Source organism: Elephantulus edwardii, unplaced genomic scaffold, assembly GCF_000299155.1.
Source record: "Elephantulus edwardii isolate Elephantulus edwardi_28Jun2011 unplaced genomic scaffold, EleEdw1.0 scaffold00040, whole genome shotgun sequence".
Classification (NCBI taxonomy): domain Eukaryota; kingdom Metazoa; phylum Chordata; class Mammalia; order Macroscelidea; family Macroscelididae; genus Elephantulus; species Elephantulus edwardii.
The window spans coordinates 5518797-5524929 of record NW_006399790.1 but is presented as its reverse complement, the minus strand read 5'-3'; the positions used below and the strand labels follow the sequence as shown (position 1 = coordinate 5524929).

Sequence of the window (6133 nt, the reverse complement as noted above, 5' to 3'; positions counted from 1 at the left end):
TGAAGAGATTGAGGTTGTTCACAGCTTTAGTCAGCTTGGCTCCACAATCAACACTCTTGGCATCAGCAGCCAGGAAATTAAAAGACATATTGCGTGTTGTGTGTTACTGTTCTTTTTCCCCCTCAAAAGTGGGTGGCCTTGAGCCATAGACTAAGGGTAAGGGTGGAGGCCTGACTTTAAAATCCTGTAGGGCCTTGGGCCAAATTTGTTAATTTTAGAATAATATTTTTTAAAATACACAACAATCATTTTTATATTTGCTGTACTGAACAACTTGGAGTTGCAGTGATCCTGAACACTATTCCATAGTTGTGTCAAATACCATAATGGTTACTCATTATGTTCAATGGTTGGATGAGGTTCCAGATTGATTCATGTTGGAAAGCAGGAGTAGCATCCACTTCCTAAACTAGATGCCTCTGGAAACTCTACAAACTCTCTTATAAATGTACAGAAATGATGTTAATTATAGAACAGAGTTCAGCTGTTTTGTGCAAAGCTTACTCTGAGTCGTATTCAATTTGACAACACTTAACCAGTGCTAAATGAGACTAGTGCTTGTTATATTTGGAGGATAATTCTTCCATTCTGCATATCATTCTTTGTCAGTGTGTTGTAGGAAGTATGGGTTTGCTATGATGATGAACCTTGTGCCATGGGGATATCAAATGCCATAATGGTGTTTCCCATTGTGAACAGTGTTTGGTGGAGCTCCTAGTTGTAAAATAAGTTGGGAAGCAGGAGCGGCATCCACTTCTTAAACCACATACCTCTGGAAACTGTGAACTTGGATAAAACAACAATAGCTATGGAAAGGCATTAGGTCTTTTGTTCATAGAGTTACTATGAGTCGACCTCGACTCAGTGGCAATCAACAGCAACAACAAGCTAAATAAGAGATGTCCTGAAATATAGGATCTCGTAAATGGACAGGTTGTTTATTTCTTTCATTTCTTTTTAGGTGTTATGAATGGAATGGTGATAAATAAGAAGCCATTTTTTTTTAAGTTCAGAAGGTTTAAAGGCATTGAAGGAACTTAAAATTTTTATACTCGGTATGTATCTGTTGTGTATAGCTCTTTTAAATGATTCCTACAGCTGGACATTTTTTCAAGTAATTTCACACCCATTGAAAAATGAGACAAAACTATAATAGGTAGAAAGAGAGTGTCACTCCTCTAAGTAGGTAGGTTTCTACGTCCCTTCTCAGCTTGAAGAAGTTACAGAAGAAGAGACCTTCGACCATTATCCCCTCAAGAATGAGGAGTGTAAAATCTCTCAGTGGGAATAGAATTAGGTAGGTTAGGCTCCACTTTAAAATGTTCATTGTAGTTCAACAGGAATTGTTCCATATTTTCCCTGTACTTTGGAATGAAGAAATTCAAATTCCATCTTAAAATATGCACATTTTCTGTGAGTAATTTATTTCTGCTATCTATGTGTTCCTTGTGCAGCCCTGTTATTGCCATTTGTGTCAATTATGAAGCACCTTGTGCAGACCCAAGACTTCCTATTAGTACGTACTTCAGTTTTAGCATGAAGAAGTTTTATATTCTCATTTATCTTTGGGGAGGGCTATTCTTGTTCTTTTGTAGTATGTGTTGTACAGTGACATATCACACACACAGCATTCATGTGCATACATATATAGCTCTTGGTTCAGTTCTTTACTGAAGTGTCCTGTTTCTGCTTTGGCTAATCTTCAAACTATGTTTTCACAAGCACAGGTTTTTCAGGGCTTGTGTTAGATCGGGTTGCTTTGGCTTTTTCAGTATTCATGGAAAGTTGCTTCCACTGGGCTATTTAGGCCATTTCCATCTGATATGTTAACAACGGAGGGATCAACACGATAATTTAGGGCCTCCAATGGAATTTGCAAGTGACTTCCTCCTTCAAACAGAAGTATCAAAGGATCACCATCATTGACTTGCAACATCTCCTCAGCTTCACTAAAAGGTGTGCGGTTCCCTTCCACCAGATGCTCTGCTGGAGAAGGAGGCGCAATTTCTTCCTTTGCCAGTTGGATCCAATTCGAGTCTTTCTCCTTTTTGTTTTTGTGCTGTTTTCTTTTTCTTACTTTGTGGCGTGACATCATCCAGACAACTAAGTTCTTTCTTTGTGAAAGTCAAATACAAGAACTTGCACACAAATAATCACACAACCATTAAGGGAAAAATGATTGCAGCAGGTGAGGCTTGTATCACCCCAAACTGCACAGGCGAACTGAATGCCTATGAATATGTGGACCTTCCAGAGAGGCACTTAGTGCAGATAGATCAGATCAGGCTGATGTTTCGCAGGCATGGCAGATTATGTGGTCAAAAACTGGATTCCGTTTAATGAGGAAACACCTATATGAAGGAAAACACCATAAAGAACAGGCATTGGAATAAACTTTAGGACTGATGTCATGAACACAGAAGAGCCTAAGAGAACAAAAATCACAAGGCTTGTAACTTGCTGTTTGCTGATTTCCAATAGCTTGGGCTGTTTTCCAGGAGCAGGACACTCAGATTCAACTTTTAAGATGTTGACATGACTTAAGGATAACACTGTTGAAGCCACAAAGCAGGGGAGACCCATGACTGACAGACTCCCAGCATGACACCAACCATGAGCAAATCAAGGTGGTAGCTAGCTCCCTTCTTCAGGTTATGTTCCTTTGTGTTTATGATTATGGAATTTACCGATCCATAAAGATGAAGCTGGTATACAACAGAGCTGGAATAATAGCTATTGATAATGTCTACCACAGATTATCTCCCAATGGGCTCATGATCCATCCTCGATCTGAGTAAGTAAGTTTAAATTTTTAGGAACGTGAAGTTTAGGAGATGGAACTCCTTCAAGGTAGTCATTTGTAACCATTATTACTATTGCGAGTAATAGAGCAAAGTCAGTGATTGTTGGTGGCACCTTAGTAGAAAAATAATGCTTGGTTTTAAATTGCGTGAGGAATGAAGACAGAAAAAAAGTTGTGAAAATAAGATGATACACCAGAAGAGCACATGCAGATGTAGGGCCCATGGTGACCACAAGCTGATCCCACAAATGTACCGTGAAAGGCTTTATGTTCAGTCACAGTCACGTTTCACCAGATAATATTATCTATGGACATGTTTTTCTTTTCACAGCTCTAGTGTTTCATTACTGGGGTTCAAAGGTTTAGTGCATTCATATGAGTAGGTGGTCAGGTTTTCTAGGTTGGTGTGCATATTAAGTGCATATTTTTATCTTAAATGATAGAACTCATGCAGATTCTCATAGATGAATATGATACAGATGAGCACTGCAAATGCTTCCTCTGTGAATTGAGTTAGGTAACACACAAAGTTGCTGGCATCTGTTGCAACCAACAAAATGCACAAGAATGATGTCCACAGACCAATGCTGGTCCACAAAGACAAATAGGAAAGGTGGTAATCTTTGCAAAATTTGAACAGAAGTTTTTAAAACACTAGAACTGGATCTCTGCTCCCCAGTATTGTAAGAAGTTGCCCAGCAAATAGCGAATAGGCAATCCCCATCAGCGACACTCCCGAGACTTTATTACACTTATTTTGCCTTCTGTAGCTTCTCCAAGCAGCCCTTCAAAAGTGATTGTGGGAAACATAAAGGCACAGTAAAGGAAAATTATCAAGCCCAGGCCCTGCAGGCTTAGTGCATCCTTGAAGTCACTCAAGATAAAAAGTCATGTCAAGTATCAAACCACCAAAACCCCGGCCAGTCCTCTGCAGCTCTGGTCCAGCACGATGATGCAACCTCTTCAGGAGCATCATCCATGGTAGGGGCAGATACATTAGGAAACACGGTAGTCTTTCTCTTTTTCTGAGAGGGCACACTTTTTGGTTTCTCTGTGTATGGAAGGATCCCACTCTCCTGGACTTGACTTGACGTAAGAATTCATCAATCCCAGATAAGAAGTCATTTCTGTCTTTTGCTTTATAAGCCACGTCATGAAAGATCTCATTTTCATATTTCATGGTACTGTGGTGCTTTGCCTGCTGGACCCAGTAACAGGAACAAAAATCTTGTGGGACCCAGGACCTCAGTTAATCCTGAGGGAAGGACAGCAGGAGCCAATCTCACAAATGCAGTGATAGGTCATTAAAAAAAAAATCTACTTCTCACACCAGAACGTTCAGTGCCTCCGTTCCCGAGGGGCTTTTTCTCATGCAATTCATGTCAGCCTTACTGAAGTCAACAGTACTGTTTTCTCTGCTTCCTCCAGCTTCATTACCTTTAATTTCTCCACTTTTACTATTGTCCAAGTTTCCAGGTGCAGACTGTGGAAAAGCCAAAGTACTTATATTTGTATCTGCAAAAGATCGGACAAAGGGAGTCTGGCTGGCTGAACTCTCTCATTCTGATGGTGGGTGGTTTTTCAGAAGAGCTTCCCTGTCATCTTCCTGGATGGACTTGTCTAATTGTCCAGAAGCGATCCTGTTGTCCAGCACCATATCTGCTATTTCATCTAGAGTGCTTGCTTTCATATCCAGCATGATTGTTCCATTCAGGATGAAACTCCTCAGTTCAAAAGACTGTGGGTGGCTACTTAAGGTTTGTTCCATCATCTTCAACATCCTTTTTATATTTCAGTCACTGAGTCATTTCTTTGCATTTATACGCTTCTCCATCTTTTTAGCACAGCTTGTCCATTTTCATCAAGGGGTAAAGGGGAATGTTATCATCATCATTTCAGTACCGAGGATGAACTGAACTCTCTGGGAAGGAGTGTTTTCTAGTACTTCTTTTTAGAACTTCGTGTTAAGAGTTGAGTTGGTTTTGCCAAGATCCACAACAGCTTCTTCATCAGGCCCCCGGGTGAGGAGCAGTCTCATCTGCGTGCCAGCCCCAACCACCTCCATGGCTGGCTGGCCAGCCCCCCAAAATGGCCACTACTCTTCCGCCTCTGCTGCCACTACCTAGACCCATGTGCGCAGGCGTACACATAGGAGCATGTGTGCATGGGTGGGGCAGGTGCTGTGTGGAGGAGGACTGAGCGAGCAGAGCACTTGGTGGTCAGTGAGAGAGTCGCCCCCATGTTGAACACAATTTAAATCAACTCCTTCTCCTCTTTATGTGTTTTCCTCATTGTATCCAGTTGAGAGAGTTGTCCAGCAACCCATATTGCCTTTGAGTCAATTCTGAAGTCTGACTTGATCAGTCTTGCAATGAGTGAAAGTTCAGCTTTTTATTAACAAAAAGCTCAGCTTTTAATTAACAAGAACAATACCACTTTCAGGGCCAGATGTGATTCTTTTGTGTAATGTACTGTGGAAAGTCAACACAGGAGCAAGAGGATGCTTTCTGGGTGCCACTCAATCAAAGTCTCTGTAAGAGGGTGCGACACTGGGTTTACTTGCTTCAGTGCTGCCAGACTTGCCCACAGTCTGCTTTACATTCCTCTCTGTCAAAAAGTCAAAAGGGGGAAATGACTGGACTTTTACATGAGGATTTAGTAGATTCCGCTTTTATTCCCTGACCTGAATAGATTGTTATTCTATTATTGTGTGTGATCCTCTCATTTGAGCACTTGGTTTGAATGCTTCGGGCTTAAGAGCTTCTATTTAAAGGCACTAACAGTGTCCTATGTGAGAATGGATTTTGCTGGTCCCTTACAGAATTTTAAGTGGTATCCTTCTTAATTGTAGGAATCCAGAGACCAGTGATGTCTATCTTTCTACCAGGTCAAGGGGTCAAATTGTTATCTGAAACCTAAAAGAATATTCTAAATCATTGGAATCATATTCTTGTCAAAGTTATCCTTATAAATCTTTGAAGTCATCCTTATTCCTGTCATGATAGGAAAACTATTTCAGACTGGGTGCTGCAATAGTAGCCTTATCTAAAGTTATAGGAAGAGTGTCTTCTGCATTCCTTCTCAAGTATTGTAAATGAGATTGTCCTTTACCTGGAAACTCTGATCCATACATGCCTTTCTTTTTATACAGATCTCATGTGATAAAGGGTCTTTAAAAATTACAGCTATTCCAGAAATAGTGAAATCAAAGATATAGGAAATATTTATCCATGCTCTATAATATTGCTTTCATAATGTCTAGAGTTCAAAATTTATTGTAATATCCTGTGCTGACTCCAAGAGAAGATTAATTTGCAGGTCAGTTGCCAG

At 40.4% G+C, this 6133-nt stretch overlaps 1 pseudogene; it reads right to left on the bottom strand.

Annotated features, from left to right (window-relative positions):
• Window positions 1-1768: 1768 nt before the first annotated feature.
• Window positions 1769-4868, bottom strand: LOC102861569 (annotated as a pseudogene).
• Window positions 4869-6133: the final 1265 nt, after the last annotated feature.